At 43.4% G+C, this 26,186-nt stretch overlaps 1 protein-coding gene across 1 annotated transcript in view; it reads right to left on the minus strand.

The window, feature by feature from the left end:
- The window catches only part of LOC126272636 (uncharacterized), a 354,968-nt gene that overhangs the window by 278,228 nt on the left and 50,554 nt on the right, over positions 1-26,186 (minus strand). The gene's annotated exons all lie outside the window — the stretch shown is intronic.

Genomic DNA, 26,186 nt, shown 5'->3' on the forward strand with positions numbered 1-26,186 from the left:
ACAAGTAAACCTACCCGAGGGATACACTTCGATTTCGATCAGCTTCTATATGTTTAGTGTAGACCAAAATAAGACATACGCATTTTTTTATTCGTGCCCGTACAGCCGTTTAAGGGGTCACGCACTCACTCGAAAAAAATTAATTTACTTTTCCAAATGAATACCGTTGAAACGGTTACAAATAAAAAAACATATTGAATGAATGAGATTTTCACTCTACAGCGGAGTGTGCGCTGATATGAAACTTCCTGGCAGATTAAAACTGTGTGTCGGACCGAGACTCGAACTCGGGACCTTTGCCTTTCGCGGGCAAGTGCTCTACCACTGAGCTACTCAAGCACGATCACGGGCGCTCCTCACAGTTTCACTTCTGCCAGTACCTCGTCTCCTATCTTCCAAACTTTACAGAAGCTCTCCTGCGAACCCTGCTGAACTAGCACTCCTGAAAGAAAGGATATTGCAATAGAGCACTTGCCCGCGAAAGGCAAATGTCCCGAGTTCGAGTCTCGGTCCGGCACACAGTTTTAATCTGCCAGGAAGTTTCATAGCAGCGCACACTCCGCTGCAGAGTGAAAATCAAATTCTGGAAACATCCCCCACGCTCTGCCTAAGCCATGTCTCCGCAATATCCTGTCTTTCAGGAGTGTTAGTTGTGCAAGGTTCGCAGCAGAGCTTCTGTAAAGTTTGGAAGGTAGGAGACGAGATACTGGCAGAAGTAAAGCTGTGAGGACAGGGCGTGAGTCGTGCTTGGGTAGCTCAGTTGGTAGAGCACTTGCCCGCGAAAGGCAAAGGTCCGAGTTCGAGTTGCATTGCGGCACGCAGCTTTAATCTGCCAGGAAGTTTCACATTGAATGAAAGTCTTATTGTTTTGATGTACTTGTAGATTTACAATAATAATACACAAACAATTTAAAACATAAAATAATTAATTCTGAAAATATAGATTTAGACAATATAGTCTATGGCGAACAGCGACCTGATACTATATTTAAGTTAAAATGAACAATCAAGACATCAATAATATTTGTTTATTAATCGGTTTCGGCTTATGTAAAAGCCATCTTCAGCATTTTTGGCCGCCTATAGCTGGATCTGGCGGCCCCACGATCGTATGCTATCGTAGTATCACGAGACAACCGACTAGCTGGCGCTACCAGCACTTGCTATAGGAGGCCAAAAATTCTGAAGATGGCATTTTCATAATCCGAAACCTATATATAAATAAACAAATATTATTCCGATCTTGAGTCTTCATTTTAACTTAATTCTGAAAATATTACAATTTGTAAACAAAAGAAATCTTGCAGACGTAACAAGAAAACACAAAACAACATTTATAAATACACATCCACTATATATATGGACGACAACACGTCAAAGTTTTGATCTGACCATGATATATATATATATATATATATATATATATATATATATATATATATATATATACACTCCTGGAAATGGAAAAAAGAACACATTGACACCGGTGTGTCAGACCCACCATACTTGCTCCGGACACTGCGAGAGGGCTGTACAAGCAATGATCACACGCACGGCACAGCGGACACACCAGGAACCGCGGTTTTGGCCGTCGAATGGCGCTAGCTGCGCAGCATTTGTGCACCGCCACCGTCAGTGTCAGCCAGTTTGCCGTGGCATACGGAGCTCCATCGCAGTCTTTAACACTGGTAGCATGCCGCGACAGCGTGGACGTGAACCGTATGTGCAGTTGACGGACTTTGAGCGAGGGCGTATAGTGGGCATGCGGGAGGCCGGGTGGACGTACCGCCGAATTGCTCAACACGTGGGGCGTGAGGTCTCCACAGTACATCGATGTTGTCGCCAGTGGTCGGCGGAAGGTGCACGTGCCCGTCGACCTGGGACCGGACCGCAGCGACGCACGGATGCACGCCAAGACCGTAGGATCCTACGCAGTGCCGTAGGGGACCGCACCGCCACTTCGCAGCAAATTAGGGACACGGTTGCTCCTGGGGTATCGGCGAGGACCATTCGCAACCGTCTCCATGAAGCTGGGCTACGGTCCCGCACACCGTTAGGCCGTCTTCCGCTCACGCCCCAACATCGTGCAGCCCGCCTCCAGTGGTGTCGCGACAGGCGTGAATGGAGGGACGAATGGAGACGTGTCGTCTTCAGCGATGAGAGTCGCTTCTGCCTTGGTGCCAATGATGGTCGTATGCGTGTTTGGCGCCGTGCAGGTGAGCGCCACAATCAGGACTGCCTACGACCAAGGCACACAGGGCCAACACCCAGCATCATGGTGTGGGGAGCGATCTCCTACACTGGCCGTACACCTTTGGTGATCGTCGAGGGGACACTGAATAGTGCACGGTACATCCAAACCGTCATCGAACCCATCGTTCTACCATTCCTAGACCGGCAAGGGAACTTGCTGTTCCAACAGGACAATGCACGTCCGCATGTATCCCGTGCCACCCAACGTGCTCTAGAAGGTGTAAGTCAACTAACCTGGCCAGCAAGATCTCCGGATCTGTCCCCCACTGAGCATGTTTGGGACTGGATGAAGCGTCGTCTCACGCGGTCTGCACGTCCAGCACGAACGCTGGTCCAACTGAGGCGCCAGGTGGAAATGACATGGCAAGCCGTTCCACAGGACTACATCCAGCATCTCTACGATCGTCTCCATGGGAGAATAGCAGCCTGCATTGCTGCGAAAGGTGGATATACACTGTACTAGTGCCGACATTGTGCATGCTCTGTTGCCTGTGTCTATGTGCCTGTGGTTCTGTCAGTGTGATCATGTGATGTATCTGACCCCAGGAATGTGTCAATAAAGTTTCCCCTTCCCGGGACAATGAATTCACGGTGTTCTTATTTCAATTTCCAGGAGTGTATATATATATATATAATGGGCTCGCATACTGCGATGTAGTGATATCTCCTATTTATTTCTGAAAGTTGCGTCTTTGGAATACCACTTCGTCATATACGACTGAATTTGGTATTAACAATGCTGTACGTTTCGCTATTCATCAAACGTTGAAATGAAAAATAGATAGTAGGGGGGAGGGAATATTGGAAAAAATGGGTTCTTTGGCATTTCTGGATACATTGTTGTAACGTACATTAAAAACGACAGAACTTTTATTTTCAAGTTTCTTTTTTATATCTATTACCGTTTCAATAGTATTCGTTCGGAAATATTAGGCTCAGTTTATTTAAAGGAGGTGTTCACCCACTTTACGGCCGTATTGGTACGTATAAAAAAAAAACATGTGTCTCCTATTTTGCTCTACACTACAATATACTGAAAGCCGATCAAAACTGAAGTGTATCCTTTGGGTATATTTACTTCTTAGTAACGCACACACTGCTATTTCGTATTTATTCGCCAAGAATTGTGTTATTTCCTCGACAGGAATATACGCAACCTACGAGTGCAGGTTCTGGACATGGACGACGACTTGTCGAAGTTTGGTTCTGATCGTGATTTGTGCACGGATAGCCGAAGCAGTTAAGGTGACGGCTCGTGTAAAGTGGGAAATTCGCTTTAGAGTCCCAGTCCAGCACAAATTTTTACTGTCGTCATTCCAGTATATGTCTTACAGTGATGCATGTTCAATTTAACGAGTACATTAACTGTATGTCTGCGAAAGCCTTCTTACAAAGTTTTAACAATCATCGTCAACTGAGGAATCTAGGAAAATGCTACCACTCGCTAGTTATTTCTCACGTTTGACTGCAAAGAAAAGCTTAGACTAATTACAGCGCCTACAAAGACTTAGAAATCAGTCTTCCCGCACACCCTATGTGAACGGAATGGAAGGAGCCCTAATAAAGTATCCTCTGCCATGCGTTTCAGAGTGGTTTTACAGTGTGTATAGTTCAGCTCACTAATTTCAATAAATCTTGACTGTTATATGATATTTGAAATATGAACAAGAACAGAACTTCATTTCTCCAAAAATATAGCTATACAGCATGAATCTGCTGCCCGTAGCCCCAACCTCACATGGCAGAGCAATGTTGTTGGCCAGTTCATTCTCGAGAGCTGATGCACGTTGCAAAAATGTCGTAAGACAGCTGATAAGGTATAAAAAGACTTCTTAGACTTATGTATGAATTTTGTTTATGAAACTATTTTAACACATTGTCAAAATGTCGCAGAATAACGGATAATGTGTACAAAGATATCTTGACCTATTGTACAAGTTTTATGAAACAACTTTAACACATTAACGAGGTGAGTCACATATTAATCTTTTCATCGGGCTGTATACCAGAAAGTTTTTACTTCCTTGCTTCCCATTTTGATATCTCCTATTAATTTCACTCTTTCGCACTTTATAAGGCAACGTTTGTGAATCATTTTTGAATGATTATCATAAATGGAATAAACTTACAGAGATATTCAATACTTGTATGACTACACTGCTAATAACACAAAGAAAGGTTGCAGGCACTTGGATAATTATGGCAGAAGTAAAGGTATATTTCAATCCAAAAAATCGTGTAACTCATGGACAATCCTCACTTGTCTTTTTTTCGGTATGATTCCGTTCGCTAAGAGTCGTCCAAAGCTCTGAGAAGGAACTTATATCGATTAAGTGGCTGTCACCTGTTTGGATACCGTTCCTGATAAAGAACCAGTGAAGGTTGTCTACAACGACGTCGGTAGGGGAAACTGAATAGCCTTGTGTACAATTGAACATAATTACGTAATATAAACAGAAAAATTATATGTTACTTTCATCACTTCCACTGAATTTACTGGTTGCCTCACAAACTCGAGGCATGTGGTCATTAAATTTTTTTGGTACTGCGAATGTCCACGATTCCTCTCATCCTTAAAGAAATACCACTGATGTTCCTTGCATACTATCTGAACTTTCCTGATACGTCTGTAAACTTCAGCCGGCCGGTCTAGCGGTTCTAGGCGCGCAGTCAGGAACCGCGCGACTGCTGCGGTCGCAGGTTCGAATCCTGCCTCGGGCATGGATGTGTGTGATGTCCTTAGGTGTAGGTTAGTTCGGTTTAAGTAGTTCTAAGTTCTAGGGGACTTATGACCACAGATGTTGAGTCCCTTAGTGCTCAGAGCCATTTGAACCATTTTTTTGTAAACTTCATCTCATACCATTTCAGTAGGATTACAATCAGGGCTTTGCGACGACCATATCATACGTTTCAGTAGCTATTGTTTTCGCTTTGATGCAATGTACAGAGTGACACAAAACGGCGTTAACATTTGTAAATGCACTAATTCAAAGAATAATGTAGGTAGAGAGGTAAATCTTTACCCATATGCCTGAACTGACATGGAATTTTATTGAAACCAAATACGAGTGCAAAAACCGGCCAACAGATGGCACTGGAAAGCAGCACGTCAGGACACCGAATGATAATCATGTACAAAATGTGCTGCAGTGAGAGAGGAAGTCAGATGCTCCAGTAATCATGTTGACTTCACCAGAAACGGCACTGTTAGTGAAGATTTACTATCCGAGTGGAGAATTCGTTTCCGCATCTGCGATCCTATCGCCATAAGAAAGGTATTCGAACAGATAAAGGTCCTGCGACAAGTGTCGCTGTGAAGAGAATTATAACGAAGTGCGCAGCCACAGGTTGTTTAGACGATCGCTTGGGTACCGAAATAGTCAGATCTCGTTAGGCATGCTAAAAGACAACATCCGACGGCAACTTCTCAGCTGATATACTGTACAGTGCTGTTCAGAACATTGTCCCTCGACTACAGATACAATTGATGAATCACGGCCGACACATTGAGCATATGTTGTAAACATCATTATCTTTCCTAAAATCAATTGTTATGCTAATTATTGCTTTTGTATCATACGAAACGTCATCGGTTGGTAATTTTGTGCCCTTTGTTGTTTCAGTCAAACCCCATGTCATTTTAAGTTTGTGTGCCAATTTTTTACCTCTCTTTCTACGTTAATCCATGAAGTGTTAAGTAATCAAATGTTAACGAACTTTCGGGTCACTCCGTGCTTCTTACAGAACGCCGATCGATATTCTGCGTTATTATCCCGTTGTAATGTGAACTCTTTTAAGCGGAATCCACATGGTACTGCATAATACTGAAGTCCGCGGTGATAGTGCTATTTTCACAGTATTGTCAATGCTATCTCCTGCAAGACAGCCCTAAACCATAACAGAACCCCCTTCTTGTTTAACTGAAGATAGACTATACTTCTTGGCCACCCTTTCTCCTTCAAATCGACGAACAAAATCACCTCCTTTTGGCACTAAAAATCCCCAATTTCGACTCATCTGTGAATAACTAACCCTTTCTTCCATTCTTCATGTGTCACCTTACTATGTTTCCTAGCTCACGTGAGTCTCTTATTTTTATTTACGGGTTTCAGAAGGGGTTTCCTAGCTATCATATGTCATTCGAAGCCGTCATCAATCAGTCTCATTTTTACTGTTACGACATATACCTTGTCCTTGTTCATTTCTACAAATTCTGCATGAAGTTGTACTCCTGTTCTGATCCTATTTCTGTTACTATTAATTCCGACAAATTTGTCATCACTTTCATTGTTTAACGTTGTCGACCTAGCCTAGGCAGGTCTTTATTGACATGTGTTGTCTAGCGGTGAAGGGTGTCTTCCACTCCTCCTAGAGACGCGCCACATTGTTTCGAAATTTGGGATGTGCAAACCTGCTTGTCTGAATCCTAAGGAAGCAGCACGTTTTTCTACAGAAATCTCCACTCTTGGATCCATAATAACGATGTGCACACTGTCACCTCTCATTAAATAACTGGTGTGCAGCAACCGTATGGCATGCATCCTACCACTACATCAGGTACATTGCGGACATCACAACACAATAGGGAACAACAGGGTAGGTAGAATGGACATTCATTCATCACACAAGCAAACGAACAAACGTCTGTTTCAACTCCATACTGGTTCAATTTCCATAAACAGTGAGACACGTATTTCGTATTTCTAACTGAGCAGTCAAATTCAGATTTTCATAGATTTAACTTTAAAGTTGCTTTCATAATGCAATATGTCATAAAACACCCGTAGGGGTTGAATTTCTAAAAACAATGAAACATTTTTTATTGCTAACTGAGGAGTCAAATATCAGTTTTCATAGATCTAGCTTTAAAAATACTTCAGTAGTTCTTTAATAATGATTTATTATCAAAAAACACTCACCCACTACTTTACCTCCAAAAGGGCTAAATTTCAAAAAAAAAATGTTGAAACACGTATTTCCTTATTTCTGATCGAGAAACGAAATACCGATTTTCCTAAGTCTAGCTTCAAAATTGCCTTAATAGTGACATGTTTTCAAAAACGTTTCATTCCCTGTTTCATTCCCATAGGGGTGGAATTTCGAAAAATCCCTTCTTAAAGATGTCTACAGTATGTGATCAACACCCTCTGCAAATTTCAAGCTTCCCACCTTAGTTTGGGCTTGCCGGTGACGAGCAGTGAGTGAGTCAGTCAGTCAGGACATTGTGTTTTATACAGGGTGAAAAGTATTTAAACCGACAAACTCTGGGAGGTTGTAGGGGACATCAAGACAAATATTTTTCCCTAATGTCATTTTTTCCTATGAGGATTATTTAAACCGGTGGAGGCCGTATTACGCTCTTCAGTTGTTAGAGGCTGTATTAGGATCTTCAGTGGTCAGAGGCCGTATTACGCTCTTCAGTTGTAGGAAACTGCTGTGCACCAGTGTAGTAGTGCATTGTCTCTGTTTACTAATGGAGCGATACACCTGGAGTGAGTACACTGATACGGTTGGTGTGTACAACGTAGCGCACCACAACGGACGAGCGGCACAGCGGGTTTATCAACAATAATATCCTAATCGCCGTATCCCGCATCATACGACCTTTGCTGCTGTGTACCAACGTCTGCGTGAGACCGGGTCATTTAGCAGATTACCTGGACACGGACGCCGTCGCACGGTAAGAACTCTGCAATTTGAGGAAGCTGTCTTGGAGCATGTGAAGGGGCATCCTTCAGTCAGCACTCGTGCAATTGCACGCAACATGGGGACGAATCAGACGAATGTAAGAACAGTCCTTCGAGAGCAATCGCTGCGTCCCTTTTACTTACAGCATCTCAAGAATCTGGAACGCGTTGATTATCCACCCATAGCACAGTTTTCGCAGTGGTACCTGGAACAGTGTTAAATGCATCCTACATTTCCATCCTCTGTGTTGTTTACCGAGGAAGCAATGTTCTGGCGTGATGGAGTCTTCAACATGCACAATTCGCATGTTTGGAGTGAGGGTAACCCACATGCCACAGTTACTAGCGCTCATCAAGTGCGGTTCTACGTTAATGTGTGGGCCGGTGTTGTTGGGGACTGTTTAATTGGGCCGTATCTGCTACATAGGTCATTAAATGGCAGGCACTATTGGAATTTTCTCGCCAGAGCATTACCAAAATTGCTGGAAAACGTCCTGCTCCCTCCAAGACAACGAATGTGGTTCCAACATGACGGGGCGCCGGCACATTTCAGTCATCGTGTGCGTCGATTCCTCGACCGACGATTCCCAGAAACGTGGATTGGCAGAGGCAGAGTGTTTGTTGGTTTAATTAATTTGCCGTCAGAGAAATGACATTAGGGAAAAATATTTGTTTTGATGTCCCCTACAACCTCCCAGAATTTGTCGGTTTAAATACATTTCACCCTGTATGTAGAGATAAAGGAGTGTATCTTTAAACGTCCAGCTATGTAGAAACAGAAACAAGGAAATAACACGATAAATATAATTTCGTTTTTGTTTGATTGACCATTCACATCAGAAAGCTCTCTGCCAACCTCTGTTCATTACAATTTACACCAATTTGCAATATGCTTTCGAAAAAGTGTTGTACGATAGTAACGTTTTGGTAGGAATTACGGAATTATGTGAAGATATCTGCTTTATTGTGGGAAGAACGGTGAATCTAGAAGGCTCTCTCGCCGGAGGCGGGGCTGCTGATGAGGTGCGCGCCGCAGCATTCAGTGTCGGGGCAGCCTCCGGCGTGCGCTGCGGGTGGCCGACATCCGCCTGAGCGCTGCTCCGCCAACCACCAGCCGGATGCACGCCCACTCCAAGCGGAGTGCCTACAACGCCACTAATTACTGTGTCATTTGCCGCTGACAGAGAAGAAAAGAACAATCCGCACCCCTTCTCCACACTCACCGCGCATTGCTGTTACGCCTCCTGCGACTTCTCTTTATCAGCTATGATAAACAACAGGAGCTAAATGTAGGAAATCGTGAGCCAAAGATTAGCTCGGTACCACTAAACGACTTACAAGCTCGTGTTGTCATAATCTAGTCGTATATTGTGTAATAAACGTAAGATGCACACAGCGTGTTTCAGAGATAATGCCGGAAAGAGGCGGCACGGTTCTTAACGCCCAACCTCGCATTCGGCAGAAGCGGGATTCAGGTTCCCGTTCAGCATCCAGATTTAGATTTTTCGCAATTTCTCTAAAGCGATAAACGCAAATTCCGGAGTAATTCCTTTGAAAAAAACTCTGCAGATTTCATGATGCTCTGTCATCGTATGTTAAGGGGGGAAGTTCATGAGATTAATCGAAAATGTCGATTTTCAATTCAATAGTAGAACTCATGGACAGTAGGTTCCCGATGTTTCAATGATGAATGAAATCGCATCCGAAGATTCGTGATTTCCTGTCAGGAAGGTCGCAGTTCGTAGTAATAGACGGCAAATCATCGAGTAAAACTGAAGTGATATCAGGTGTTCCCCAGGGAAGCGTCCTGGGACCTCTGCTGTTCCTGATCTATATAAATGACCTGGGTGACAATCTGAGCAGTTCTCTTAGGTTGTTCGCAGATGATGCTGTAATTTACCGTCTAGTAAGGTCATACGAAGACCAGTATCAGTTGCAAAGCGATTTAGAAAAGATTGCTGTATGGTGTGGCAGGTGGCAGTTGACGCTAAATAACGAAAAGTGTGAGGTGATCCACATGAGTTCCAAAAGAAATCCGTTGGAATCCGATTACTCGATAAATAGTACAATTCTGAAGGCTGTCAATTCAACTAAGTACCTGTGTGTTAAAATTACGAAAAACTTCACTTGGAAAGACCGCATAGATAATATTGTGGGGAAGGCAAGAGAAAGGTTGCGTTTCATTGGCAGGACACTTAGAAGATGCAACGAGTCCACTAAAGAGACAGCTTACACTACACTCGTTCGTCCTCTGTTAGAATATTGCTGTGCGGTGTGGGATCCTTACCAGGTGTGATTCACGGAGGACATCGAAAGGGTGCAAAAAAGGGCAGCTCGTTTTGTATTATCACGTAATAGGAGAGAGAGTGTGGCAGATATATACGCGAGTTGGGATGGAAGTCATTAAAGCAAAGACGTTTTTCGTCACGGCGGGATCTATTTACCAAATTTCAAGTCACCAACTTTCTCTTCGGAACGCAAAAATATTTTGTTGACCCCAACCTACATAGGTAGGAATGATCATCAAAATAAAATAAGAGAAATCAGAGCTCGAACAGAAAGGTTTATGTGTTCGTTTTTCCCGCGCGCTGTTCGGGAGTGGAATGGTAGAGAAAAAGTATGATTGTGGTTCGATGAACCCTCTGCCAAGCACTTAAATGTGAATTGCAGAGTAATCATGCAGATGTAGAAGTGCCTGAAAAATAACTAAACGTGAGACGCGACCTTCCTACCATAACCCACCTTTTGAAGCAACACTTCAATACTAGTTCGATGAACAGCGATTCTGTGATATGTAGTGTTTGGTGTTATTGATCATCTCTATTTCGTATTTTAGAAACAATAACAAACCAACTGCATTGTTTATGAAGAAGCAATTCTTGTTTTGCTGTGTGCTACTGATGGAGATTTATGCAACTGTTTTATCCTTTCATCATCCAATGATGCTATCAGCTATGCTACAGGCTACATGTTTCCAAACAATGTCAACAGATGAACACCCCATTCATCACCTGTGTCACATTATCTGGTGTAAATATCTAGAGTCTAAGGGGATAACAACCTCTACATTTACAAGGAGACGTTTTCAGACTGTATCCTGAATGTTTTCAAGCGCACTTACACGTTTCTGGGCAGTCCTGAACTTCTAAAAAAAGTGTGTTCGTGGCAAAAACAAGAATCCAAATCCGTCTCTAAAATCACTCAAATAGAAAAGATGCCCTGAAATCACATTTTCATCTGTTACAGTTGTCGAAATTGCCACTTATGATGCAATTCTCGTATTTAGTAATGGGAACGGAGGAAGGATGAAGGAACTGGAGGGAATAGGCTTTAAGATAGGAAATTTCACTTAAGATATCTTGATAAATATAAATTTACAGCTCCTCTCTGCAGCTGAAAAGTTTTTTGAAGACCTGGTAAAGGGAAGAAGGCAGAAAACAAGAGACCAGCATAGAGGTCCTGAAGAAGAATAGGACCAGACAAGAAAAAACGTTAGGCTGAACTTTATGTTTTTTAAATTCACATACCTTTTCTCAGAATCTATTAAGGCTAGATTTTTGAAATTTTGTACACTTATTTCTATAAACCCAATAAATTTTGACTCAAGTGTAAATTTTGAAATTCTGACTTTAAGCAGAGACGTGGGGCAAAGTGCTTGGAATTTTTCTTGAATTTTATATTATACTTACAAAATTATGCTTAAAAATTACTAAAATTCTCTCAGTCTATTATTCAAGGAACCGTACTATATACAATGATATAAAACAGAGAAAATTATGTAGAGATCTCTTGAATAGTTTCTGGGAAAAAGGTACATAAATTACTTATTGAAAAAAATTTAAATTCCATAAAAAAGTGAACATATATAATCCAAGGAATTTAATAGTAAATGTGTTAATTTCATCTAAAACATAATACAAAATTTCCTTGCCGTATCTTCAAAATTTCGGATTTGATCATCTTTCAAGTAGGGTGCGTTTTTCAAGAACGTTGCGCCTTAACGATTTCGTCGCCTAAGGAACGTGAAATCCCTGATCTTTCTACTTCAATTGCTTCGAACCGAACACCCGACTCTCTTAGCTTTTATTGGCGTGAGAGATTAATGTAATGCTTTCAAGTGTATAACCGAATGGTTGATTCCATTTTTTGCACAGTATTTCGATGACCGCCCCAGTCTTCTTCATTGAGTACTCAGAGTTGTGCTGCAATGCGAAACCGCCCGATGTTATCCAGTCAGCGAGTTCGCATCGCCGCACAGCTCGCAGCACCTGAAACAAGCGACTGGATAGGTCGTAGAAATATTGTGTACAGTGTTAACTGAATCTTCCGTCGGTTCGTGATAGAACAACGTTATAATAAATGGAAAGCGCAAGTTTGCTTTTGTTTCTACAGAATTACTTTTATTGTAACAACCAGTTTTCGGCTTAGAAGGCCGTCTTCAGACATTTACTGATTACTGTCGCCAAAGAAGTTACAATGTTCGAAAACGCTATTGGGAAAGAAGGTACACATCGAAACTGAAGCAGAAACGTACAATAAATAGCATGTTTGACAGTGTGGTGGTAATGCAATGTAAAAAGTAAAAAAGTTGAACAGTAAACACAAATACAGGGAGTAAATATGAAAAAAACTTTAATACAGAACTGGAACAGCTACCTGCACAACACTTTATATTAATAAACAAACCGCGGTGGCCGAGCTGTTCTGGGCGCTTCAGTCCGGAACCGCGCGACTGCTATGGTCGCAGGTTCGAATCCTGCCTCGGGCATGGATTTGTGTGATGTCCTTAGGTTAGTTAGGTTTAAGTAGTTCTAAGCTCTAGGGGACTGATGACCTCAGATGTAAAGTCCCATAGTGCTCAGATCCATTTGAACCAGCCAATAAAATAAAATTAGTACTTGGCAAGTCTGCTTCAGGACGCGTGAAACATGGAGAGCAATGAACAAACCAATTAAATGAAAGAATTGTCAATGTAACTAAAGAATATACGAAGAACTTAAATAATACCAGTAAGATTAACAGAAATGAATAAAGACACGAAAATTGAGGGAATGCAATCATTAAGAGTGTGGTGGTACTGCATTTTAAAAGTAAAAAGTTGAACAGAATACAAATATAAAAGGAGCAAACAGAACAAACATTAACACAATACTCAAAACTGTACCTATGTAACAGCTCGTATTAAATAAATGGACCGAGTAAAATAAAAAAGGAACTTGATGAGACAACTTCAAGAGGTATTAAACGTGAAAAGTAATACAACTACCAAATAAAATAAAGACTTTGCAACTGTAACTACAGACTACATGGATAACATACGTAATTTCAATAAAATAAAAGAACTCAGTGAATACAGGAAAATGGTAGAATATAAAGGAACAGACAATGTCGGAAGTAATGAAAAACAGAGAGGATTGTGTGAAGTTTAGGAGAGGGGAAGTAATCCCAATCGTCCAAAAGAACGCTTCGACTGGCAAGCTGAAGCCTGTTAATCAATGTTATTTCATGAAAATTAGAGAAAAAAAAAGGCAACTTTATGGTCTGTGGCACTGTCGATTAAGTTTCGATATCAAAAAACGCAAGTGAAGTTTTAAACTCTTGTTTTTTCATAACAACGTTTTTCAAGTTGGCATGAGCTGTAAGTCATGAAATACATACGCAGTTACATTATACCTTTTTTAAACTTGCGATTCGGTGTTTTTTTTCTTCTATAGTACGTAGGATTTTAGCGATACATTTTAATTTCGATTTCTGGTGCCCACTTTTATAACGACTTTTCTATCGACAAAATTGACACTTCTTTCAGAGAGCCGCCATTTTGTTAAATTCATCTTTTTTAATATCCCTACGTACTGCGCTATACAACATCATCAGTTTCAAAACAGTTATTTGAGATTTTGTACTAGGTTATAAAATTGTGGTGTTTGGAGCATCTACCAACCGCACTCTACTCCGGAAAGCCTTTTGTCGATATTGTGTAGTGTCCTCTGGGTGCAAGTTTTTTACATAAAAAGATGCGTAACACTATCTTTAGTAGTTACAATAAAGGTCTAATGTCAGTTTTGTAATTTATTATTTTATTGAATTACGATCCAAAATCGAGTGCCACCCTGCTATGTTGTTGTTGTTGTTGTTGTGGTCTTCAGTCCTGAGACTGGTTTGATGCAGTTCTCCATGCTACTCTATCCTGTGCAAGGTTCTTCATCTCCCAGTACCTACTGCATCCTACATCCTTATGAATCTGCTAAGTGTATTCATCTCTTGGTCTCCCACTCCGATTTTTACCCTCCACGCTGCCCTCCAATACTAAATTGGTGAGCCCTTGATGCCTCAGAACATGTCCTACCAACCGATCCCTTCTTCTGCTCAAGTTGTGCAACAAATTTCTCTTCTCCCCAATCCTATTCAATACTTCCTCATTAGTTATGTGATCTACCCATCTAATCTTCAGCATTCTCCTGTAGCACCACATTTCGAAAGCTTCTATTCTCTTCTTGTCCAAACTATTATCGTCCATGTTTCACATCCATACATGGCTACCCTCCATAGAAATACTTTCAGAAACGACTTCCTGACACTTAAATCAATACTCGATGTTAAGAAATTTCTCTTCTTAAGAAACGCTTTCCTTGCCATTGCCAGTCTATATTTTATATCCTCTCTACTTCGACCATCATCATTTACTTTGCTCCCTAAATAGCAAAACTCCTTTACTACTTTAAGTGTCTCATTTCCTAATGTAATTCCCTCAGCATCACCCGACTTAATTCGACTACATTCCATTATCCTCATTTTGCTTTTGTTATGTTCATCTTATACCCTCCTTTCAAGACACTGTCCATTCCGTTCAACTGCTCTTTCAAGTCCTTTGCTGTCTCTGACAGAATTACAATGTCATCGGCGATCCTCAAAGTTTTTATTTCTTCTCCATGGATTTTAATACCTACTGCGAAATTTTCTTTTGTTTCCTTTACTGCTTGCTCAATATACAGATTGAATAACATCGGGAATAGGCTACAGCCCTGTCTTACTCCCTTCCCAACCACTGCTTCCGTTTCATGTCCCTCGACTCTTATAACTGCTATCTGGTTTCTGTATAAATTGTAAATAGCCTTTCGCTCCCTGTATTTTACCCCTGCCACCTTTAGAATTTGAAAGAGAGTACTCCAGTCAACATTGTCAAAAGCTATCTCTATGTCTACAAATGCTAGAAACGTAGGTTTGCCTTTCCTTAATCTTTCTTCTAAGATAAGTCGTAAGGTCAGTATTGCCTCACGTGTTCCAGTATTTCTACGGAATACAAACTGATCTTCTCCGAGGTCTGCTTCTACTAGTTTTTCCAATCGTCTGTAAAGAATTCGTGTTAGTATTTTGCAGTTGTGGCTTATTACACTGATTGTTCCGTAATTTTCACATCTCTCAACACCTGCTTTCTTTGGGATTGGAATTATTATATTCTTCTTGAAGCCTGAGGGTATTTCGCCTGTCTCATACATCTTCTTCGCCAGATGGTAGAGTTTTGTCAGGACTGGCTCTCCCAAGGCCGTCTGTAGTTCCAATGGAATGTTGTCTACTCCGGAGGCCTTGTTTCGACTCAGGTCTTTCAGTGCTCTGTCAAACTCTTCACGCAGTATCATATCTCCCATTTCATCTTCATCTACATCCTCTTCCATTTTCATAATATTGTCCTCAAGTACATCGCCCTTGTATAGACCCTCTATATCCTCGTTCCACCTTTCTGCTTTCCCTTCTTTGCTTAGAACTGGGTTTCCATCTGAGCTCTTGATGTTCATACAAGTGGTTCTCTTATCTCCAAAGGTCTCTTTAATTTTTCTGTAGGCAGTATCTATCTTTCCCCTAGTGAGATAAGCCACTGCATCCTTACATTTGTCTTCTAGCCATCCCTGCTTAGCCATTTTGCGCTTCCTGTCGATCTCATTTTTGAGACGTTTGTATTCCTTTTTGCCTGCTTCATTTACTGCATTTTCATATTTTCTCCTTTCATCCCTTAAATTCAATATTTCTTCTGTTACCCAAGGGTTTCTATTAGCCCTCGTCTTTTTACCTACTTGATCCTCTGCTGCCTTCACTACTACATCCCTCAGAGCTACCGATTCTTCTTCTACTGTATTTCTTTCCCCTATTCCTGTCAATTGTTCCCTTATGCTCTCCCTGAAACTCTGTACAACCTCTGGTTTAGTCAGTTTATCCAGGTCCCATCTCCTTAAGTTCTCACCTTTTTGCAGTTTCTTTAGTTTTAATCTACAGGTCATAACCAATAGATTGTGGTCAGAGTCCACATCTGCTCCTGGAAATGTCTTACAATTTAAAACCCGATTCCTAAATCTCTGTCTTACCATTATATAATCTATCTGATACCTTTTAGAGTCTCCAGGGTTCTTCCATGTATACAACCTTCTTTCATGATTCTTAAACCAAGTGTTAGCTATGATCAAGTTGTGCTCTGTGCAAAATTCTACCAAGCGGCTTCCTCTTTCATTTCTTAGCCCCAATCCATATTCACCTACTACGTTTCCTTCTCTCCCTTTTCCTACTACCGAATTCCAGTCACCCATGACTATTAAATTTTCGTCACCCTTCACTATCTGAATAATTTCTTTTACAGGAGTGGGAAAAATCGACCAATTAAAACCGACCGATTAAAACCGACATTTTAGTTCTGAATAACTGATATTTTTTGATATTTGTTTGGTCTCGGTTATAACAGGTGCTTTTTTTATTTTTTACCAATAACTGTGTAAAAACCGAAATTTCAGCTAGCCATAGCAGCAGTGCTAAAATTTTGATCTTCAAGTGAAATTTTCTTAAAACGAATGGTTTTTATTCCTAAAATTTTGATTGCTTTGAAGTACTGCGTTATTATAGAAAACCAGAAAAGCGATCAGTGTAATTTTAATAACAATGCAGACAGAAAAAAGCAACAAACACATGACATAAAAATTGGTACAGTATTGCTGAGACAATAATGTACCTCTTACCACGTGGCGTGGCCTATTAGACGGTATGCATTTACATGCAGTGTGCAAGACTTGCCCCATCTGATTTATATGGAAGTTTTGTTGCTGTTGTCATTAGACATCAATTGTATTACAGAATGGCGCCATCCCTGGTCTGGAAGTATTTTACAAAGTGCGGTATAAATGACGTACAATGCCTCATTTGCATTAAAAGATTAAAAACGGGAGCAGCAATAACGAAGTTGCGTCATCATGTAAGGAGAAAAATTAAAACTTCACAATTCACTCAGAGTTTATAGTAAAAGTAGAAAGTAGCTAATCTACTTCCTGTGTCTACATAATATGCATCTATCTGTTTCTATTCCTTGAAAACGGATTAACAAGAAAGACAGAGTTCTTCAACCTCATATTTCAATCTTCAGCACTGACTACTCGTAATGCCCAAATAGTAGTACGATTCGCGATTCATTTTTGAGCAGAGTTTCAAAAAATTAGAGTCAGTAGGAGAATACTAGTTATTTTTTTGTAGTATTCACCCATTTGTCACTTTGCGAGAAAAGCAGCGAACGGTGAACGGACTAAGTTGTCTTTTATTTGCCTATTTAAATTAATGTTTCGATTCTTTGTATCTTGGTACTCAGGAACCCCAGATTTTTCAATTTTTGTTCAACTTTTATGTTTATCACAGGTAATGATAGGAATGGAAAACAGGAAATAATTTCAGAAACCGGTTATTTTGAGCGGGTTTAATGCTCAGGTTAAAGTGGCGTTGAAAAAATCTATATAACCGAAAACAGATTGTTTGAGCCATAACCGCCGTCCCTACCCCCCTAAAACAGTAAAACAGGAGCGACGATAAGCGAGGCGAGGAAAGCGTTGCCACTTGAGCGGGGGCTGGCGAGTGCAGATGCGGCGGCGGCGGCTGTGGGCGAGTGGGCTGCAGCGGCGTGCCGGGACTCGTCGACCTTGGAGGCAGCGGCAGCGGCGCGGAGGACCCGCCTATCGATTCCCGAGGGAGGCGCCCAGCCCGGGACCTCTCCCGCTCTGCCCACCGCCGGAACTCTTCGCACACCACACCGACGTCTGCCGCGAAATGACGGTCTCCTGCTGCCCGAGTTGTAAAATCGTGGAACACGTTCTATGATTGCGCTTTTTAACGTTTCTGGAGACCGAAAAACTCACCTACAAAAAATTCGCGCATTCCGCTAACAGCGATTTTATAAAACTCGCTCAAAGTCATTTAGCAAACAAAATACGAGTTTATCGTCTATCAGACCAGATTTCTAACTTACTATAGCGGCCATCAACAAAATGGGTACCTCAAGGTCATTTCACCGTCCTACAGCATTGCCAGTTAGAGATAATTTCGAATGTTAGTAAAAATTCCTAAAAAATATTAGACATCTCTATTTTTGATGTAGAATATCACGGAATGCATTCCGTAAGAAAATTCTTGCCAGCTACGACGCAAAGAAAACTAACGTTAAAAGAAATATGTAAATATAAAATAATTCCGAGGTAAAAAACAAAATACCGTTAGAAGTGCGAAACAGATCCGCCTGCGTAACGAGAAATGTCGTTGATGAATTTGGGTTCTGTTGGACCTTCTAGAAATTTGGAGAGAGAAAGTTGTTATAAAAACTACGAAATTAATTTTGATAACATCTGAGACCGACCTCGGCGAGGATCAGTTTGGATTCCGGAGAAATTTAGGAAAACGCGAGGCAATACTGACCGTACGACTTCTCGTGGGATGTAGGTTAAGGAAAGACAAACCTACGTTTGTACCATTTGTAGACTTAGAGAAAGCTTTTGACAGTGTTCAATGGAATACTCTCTTTCAAATTCTAAAGGTGACAGGACTAAAGTACAGGGAGCGAATGGCTATTTGAAATTAGTACAAAAACGAGATGGCAGTTACAAGAGTCGAGGGCCATGAAAGGGAAGCAGTGGTTGAGAAGGGAGTGAGACAGGGTTGTTGCCTATCCTCGATGTTATTCAACCTGTGTATTGAGAAAGCACTAAAGGAAGCAAAAGAAAAATTTGGCGTAGAAATTAAAGTTCAGAGAGAAAAAATTAAAAACTTTGAGGTTTGCGGATGAAATTGTAACTGTGTTAGAGATAGCAAAGGACGTGGAAGAGCAGTTGAACGGAACGGACTGTGTCTCGAAAAAGAGGATATAAGATGAACCGCAACAAAAGCAAAACAGGGATAATGAAATGTAGTCCAATTAAATCGGGTGATTCTGAGGAAATTAGATTAGGAAATGAGACACTTAGAGTAGTAAATGAGTTTTGCTATTTGGGGAGAAAAATAACTGGTGATGTTTGAAGCAGGGATGTTATAAAATGTAGACTGGCAATGGCAAGAAAAGCATTTATGAAGAAGAGAAATTTGTTAACATTGTGTATAAATCTAAGTATCAGTAAGTCGTTTCTGAAACTATTTGTATGGAGTGTAGCTACGTATGGACGGTAAACAGTTTAGATAAGAAGAGAATAGATGCTTTTCAAATGTTGTGCTATAGAAGAATACTGAAGCTTAGATGGGTAGATCATTTAACTAATGAGGAGGTACTGAATAGAATTGAGGAGAAGAGAAATTTGTGGCACAAACTGACTACAAGAAGAGACATTCTGAGGCATGAAGGGATCACCAATTTATTATTGGAGGGAAGCTTGGGGAGACCAAGAGATGAATACAGTAAGCAGATTCAGAGGGATGTAGGTTGCATTAGTTACTAGGAGATGAAGAGACGTGCTCAGGATAGAGTAGCATGGAGAGATGTGTCAAACCAGTCTTTGGACTGAAGACCACAACAACAACAACAACGACAACAACATCTCAGATATCATTATGGTATCGTACGAATGCATTTTATTTGCTTCGAGCCGGCCATTGTGACCGAGCGGTTCTAGGCGCTTCAGTCCGGAACCGCGCTGCTGCTACGGTCGCAGGTTCGAATCCTGCCTTGGGCATGGATGTGTGTGATGTCCTTAGGTTAGTTAGGTTTAAGTAGTTCTAAGCCTAGGGGACTGGTGACCTCAGATACTGCTTAGAGCCATTTGAATTTGTTAATACGGAACACAGTCGATTCGATTATATCACAAGGTTTTGTTGTCATTTTATGAACTTGCACAAAATTTATGTTATTCCTGGCCTCTTCACTTTTGGATGTATCAGTAAAAAAATCTTCAGTACGTTCGATACGACAAAAATAGATTGTTTTCGAACATCTTTTTGCCTTTTACGCAAACAACGAACCTAATAGCACTACATGTGGGTCCTCGCTCTTGCATTTTGCTCACGTATCAAACACACATTCCACAGAACACTGAACCCACACTTAAACAAACAGCAATTCACGGAGACATAGAACATTCAGCTGGCGCTGACGTGATGCACTGTTAACAGTGTATATGTGACAATAGAGCTTTCAGGCGGGCGAATCTCAGCGCTTAGCGGCATCGGGCTGCAAGGACTAGGTGTGGCCTTGAGTGTCCAATTTCGTGACGGCCAGTCTAGCATATAGATCTCAACACGTTAATTCTCAAGGGGACGAAGACGTCAGATATAAAGGTAATTTCAGAAGTACCCCAATGAATACTGTGAAAGTACAATTAATCTTTACTATACAACTGCCTGACACAACAGTGAATCAGCCAGACGACGGTCGGATGTCTACACAACTTCGTACACTTACACACCATGTCACCACCGCCAATGTCCGACTTTAAAGTGTAATAATTACAGGTGGTAGCACTGGCAGTGCAGGGTATATAACCCACGTCTGGTGGTCGCGCTAACCAGTGCAGTCGTTGTCGTAATATGTTGGTGGAAAGTTCCTATGGGACCAAACTGCTGAGGTCATCGATCCCTAAGCTTACACACTACTTAACCTAGCTTAAACTAACTTACGCTATGGACAACACACACACCGATGCCCGAGGGAGGACTCAAGCCTCCGACGGGTGCTGTCGTAGTGTGGAAACGGAGTGATTTATCTGACATGCAAAAGGGCATGATCATGGACTTTCAAGCAAGGGTGAAAGCATTTCCGTAAACGACTAAGTTTGTAAACTGTTTGCGTGCCACTCTGGTTAAAGAATACGGGCTGCGTGGAGTGGCCTCGCGGTTCGTGGCGCCATGTCACGGACTGCGCGGACCCTCCCGCCGGAGGTTCGAGTCCTGCCTGGACATGAGTGTGTGTGTTGTTCTTAGCGTTAGTTAGTTTAAGCAGTAAGTCTAGGGACCGATGACCTCAGCAGTTTGGTCCCTGAAAGAATACTGTGCATGGCAAAGCGTTTCCGAAACGACCAAGTTTGTAAACTGTTCGCGTTTTGCCATGGGTTAAAGTATACCGTCCACGGCAAAATGACTCTAGTCCAAACTGGCACCGAGACGGCTGTGCTTCACCAGAAACCGTAGAAGACAGGGATGAACGACGGCTCCGGAGGTGCGTACGGGCAAACAGACGTGCAACTATTGAGCATCTGACCGACCAGATGAGGCAAGAGATATGAAGTGTCTCCTCCACGACCGTTCAGCGAACGTTGCTGCGTATGGGCCTCAGCAGCGGGCGCCTGGCTGATGGACCCATGCTACTGTTGTCAATACAATTCTTCTGGGCTGTTGACCGCATTGTCAAGATATAAAATTGTCCGACGTTTCGGCCACTGTTGCAGGTGGCCTCCCGTACTACTGCTGGAATTTGCATGACAGTACCACAGCTGGACGTCCACTGAGTGGCGACAGGTGGCCTTTTCAGATGAATCGCGTTTTATGATCCGTTAGAGTGAAACGTCTGAAAGCAAAGCAAACACTGCAAAAATCACCGGAAGGTTCCAGGCTAGATGAGGAAGCCTTACGTCTGAGGGATGTTTTCGTGAAATTACCCGGGTCATCTTGACATCCTGAAAGGCATAATGGATCAACGCAAGTGTGCACAAGTGGTGACCATGTCCATTCCTACGTGCTATTTGTTCTTCCTCGCCACAGTGGCATCTACTAGCAGGACAGTGCAACGTGTCACACAGCTCTCAGTGTATGTGCGTAGTTCGAAGAAGATCAGGTTGAGTTTACCGTACTCTCCTGGCCTCCAAACTCCCCGGATTTAAACACAGTCGACAAGCTGTGAGACCATCTTGATCGGGCTTTCGTGTCACGGGTCCTCAGTGGAGAAACCTAGAGCAACTGGCCGCCGCATAGGTGTCGGCGTGGCTAAACATCCCTGTCGGCACCTTCCACAACCTCACTGGCTCTCTTTCTCCACATCCGTGCTGCAAAAGGTGGTTATTCATGCTTTTGACACGTGGTTACATTAATGTGATTGGGCAGTGTGTATTTGTGCTTCGGTTTGAAAGTGTGTATGTTAGTGAGTGAGAAGGAAGAGGAGAGGATCCGATTTCTGTTTAATATTTCATTGTTCTAAACTAAATTTCAAAAGTTTTAAACATAATCATCTCAAATAAGATTAGTAAGGGCGCTGACGTCATCGATTTGAGCGTGCTGTACATACACTATGTGATCAATAGTATCCCGACACCTGGCTGAAAATGACTTACAAGTTCGTGGCGCCGTCCATCGGTAATGCTGGACTTCAATATGGTGTTGGCCCACCCTTATCTCTGATGACAGCTTCCACCCTCGCAGGCATACCTTCAGTCAGGCGCTGGAAGGTTTCTTGGGGACTGGCAGCCCATTATTCACAGAGCGCTGCACTGAGAAGAGGTATCGATGTCGGTCGGTGAGGCCTGGCATGAAACATCCCAGAGGTCTTCTATAGTATTCAGGTCAGGACTCTGTGCAGGCCAGTCCATTACAGGGATGTTATTGTCGTGTAACCACTCCACCACAGGCCGTGCATTATGAACAGGTGCTCAATAGTGTTGAAAGATGCAATCGCCATCCCCGAATTGCTCTTCAACAGTGGGAAGCAAGAAAGTGCTTAAAACATCAACGTAGGCCTGTGCTGTGATAGTGCCACGGAAACAAACAAGGGGTGCAAGACCCGTCCATGAAAAACACGACCACACCATAACACCATCGCCTCCGAATTTTACTGTTGGCAGTACACAAGCTGGCAGACGACGTTCACCGGGCATTCGCCATACCCACACCCTGCCACTGGGTCACCACATTGTGTACCGTGATTCGACACTACACACAACGTTTTTCCACTGTTCAAACGTCCCACGTATACGCTCCTTACACCAAGCGAGGCGTCGTTTGGCATTTACCGGCGTGATGTGTCGCTTATGAGTAGCCGCTAGACCATGAAATCCAAGTTTTCTCACTTCCCGCCTAACCTGCAGTGGATTCTGATGCAGTTTGGAATTCACGTGTGATGGTCTGTATAGATGTCTGCCTGTTACACATTACGATTCTCTTCAACTCAAAAATGTTCAAATGTGTGTGAATTCCTAAGGGACCAAACTGCCGAGGTCATCTGTCCCTAGACTTACACACTACTTAAACTATCTTATGCTAAGAACCACACACACACCCATGCCAAGGGAGGACTCGAACCTCAAACGGCATTGCCACTCCGCGCAGCCCTCTTCAACTGACGGCGGTCTCTGTCAGTCAACAGACGAGGTCGGCCTGTACGCTTTACTGCTGTACGTGTCCCTTAGCGTTTCCACTTGACCATCACATCGGAAACAGGGGACTTAAGGGATGTTTAGTAGTGTGCAAATCCCGTGTATAGACGTACGACACAAGTGACATCCAACCACCTGACCACGTTCGAAGTCCGTGAGTTCCGCGGAGCGCCCAGTTCTGCTCTCTTACGACGTCTAATGATTAGTGAGGTCAGTCGGCCGCTGTGGCCGAGCGGTTCTAGGCGCTTCAGTCCGGAACCGCGCTGCTGCTACGGTCGCAGGCTCGAATCCTGCCTCGGGTATGGATTGTGTGATGTCCTTAGATTTAAGTAGTTCTAAGTCTAGGGGACTGATGACCTCAGATGTGAAGTCCCATAGTGCTCAGAGCCAGTTGAACCATTTGAACTACTGAGGTCGCTGTTTTGGAGTACCTGACAGTATCAGTAGGTGGCAGCACAATGCACCTAATATGAAGAACGCATGTTTTTGGGGGTGTCCGGATACTTTTGCTCAGATAGTGTACAACCAGCCAACCACTATCGACAATGAAGAGTTGTTTCCTGCTACCATCTCTCGTCCTCGAGGGCCTCGCTCCCTTTATCCCCCTGCGGCCGCTGGTATGTACTGGGCAGCAGTAGTAGGGTCGCGTGAGGGACGCAGCAGATACGAGCATGCTGGCGGCGGCCGCTGGCGCTGCTCTGGAATACGGCGAGCAGCTAAATTTGCGCCGCCACCGGCAAATCCTCCGCAGTCACGGCAACCTCCCGCAGCTCGCTCTGCTGTGACCTACAAAACGCGCTGCTCCCCTGCACGCGAGCACGCATTTCAAGTGACGAAGTACGTCAGTAAATGCACGTGCTATTCATTCATTTTAACGACATCGCACTGCGTTTGGTATACACTCCTGGAAATGGAAAAAAGAACACATTTACACCGGTGTGTCAGACCCACCATACTTGCTCCGGACACTGCGAGAGGGCTGTACAAGCAATGATCACACGCACGGCACAGCGGACGCACCAGGAACCGCGGTGTTGGCCGTCGAATGGCGCTAGCTGCGCAGCATTTGTGCACCGCCGCCGTCAGTGTCAGCCAGTTTGCCGTGGCATACGGAGCTCCATCGCAGTCTTTAACACTGGTAGCATGCCGCGACAGCGTGGACGTGAACCGTATGTACAGTTGACGGACTTTGAGCGAGGGCGTATAGTGGGCATGCGGGAGGCCGGGTGGACGTACCACCGAATTGCTCAACATGTGGGGCGTGAGGTCTCCACAGTACATCGATGTTGTCGCCAGTAGTCGGCGGAAGGTGCACGTGCCCGTCGACCTGGGACCGGACCGCAGCGACGCACGGATGCACGCCAAGACCGTAGGATCATACACAGTGCCGTAGGGGACCGCACCGCCACTTCCCAGCAAATTAGGGACACTGTTGCTCCTGGGGTATCGGCGAGGACCATTCGCAACCGTCTCCATGAAGCTGGGCTACGGTCCCGCACACCGTTAGGCCGTCTTCCGCTCACGCCCCAACATCGTGCAGCCCGCCCCCAGTGGTTTCGCGACAGGCGTGAATGGAGGGACGAATGGAGACGTGTCGTCTTCAGCGATGAGAGTCGCTTCTACCTTGGTGCCAATGATGGTCGTATGCATGTTTGGCGCTGTGCAGGTGAGCGCCACAATCAGGACTGCATACGACCGAGGCACACAGGGCCAACACCCGGCATCATGGTGTGGGGAGCGATCTCCTACACTGGCCGTACACCTCTGGTGATCGTCGACGGGACACTGAATAGTGCACAGTACATCCAAACCGTCATCGAACCCATCGTTCTACCATTCGTAGACTGGCAAGGGAACTTGCTGTTACAACAGGACAATGCACGTGCGCATGTATCCCGTGCCACCCAACGTGCTCTAGAAGGTGTAAGTCAACTACCCTGGCCACCAAGATCTCCGGATCTGTCCCCCATTGAGCATGTTTGGGACTGGATGAAGCGTCGTCTCACGTGGTCTGCATGTCCAGCACGAACGCTGGTCCAACTGAGGCGCCAGGTGGAAATGGCATGGCAAGCCGTTCCACAGGACTACATCCAGCATCTCTACGTTCGTCTCCATGGGAGAATAGCAGCCTGCATTGCTGCGAAAGGTGGATATACACTGTACTAGTGCCGACATTGTGCATGCTCTGTTGCCTGTGTCTATGTGCCTGTGGTTCTGTCAGTGTGATCATGTGATGTATCTGACCCCAGGAATGTGTCAATAAAGTTTCCCCTTCCTGGGACAATGAATTCACGGTGTTCTTATTTCAATTTCCAGGAGTGTATTGACCTAGTGGACATTCCAACGAAAAAAATTGGTTTAAATGGCTCTGAGCACTATGGGACTCAACTGCTGTGGTCATCAGTCCCCTAGAACTTAGAACTACTTAAACCTAACTAACCTAAGGACATCACACACATCCATGCCGAGGCAGGATTCGAACCTGCGACCGTAGCAGTCGCACGGTTCCGGACTGCGCGCCTAGAACCACGAGACCACCGCGGCCGGCTGAGCATTCCAACGAAATGCAAGTTCATAGGCAAGTAAGGTGTGACTGGTTATATGCAGAGTGGATCAAGAAGAAAGAACAGATTTCAGTTGTTTGTTACAGACTATTATGTCAGAT

This window comes from Schistocerca gregaria, chromosome 1 (genome assembly GCF_023897955.1).
Source record: "Schistocerca gregaria isolate iqSchGreg1 chromosome 1, iqSchGreg1.2, whole genome shotgun sequence".
NCBI lineage: Eukaryota > Metazoa > Arthropoda > Insecta > Orthoptera > Acrididae > Schistocerca > Schistocerca gregaria.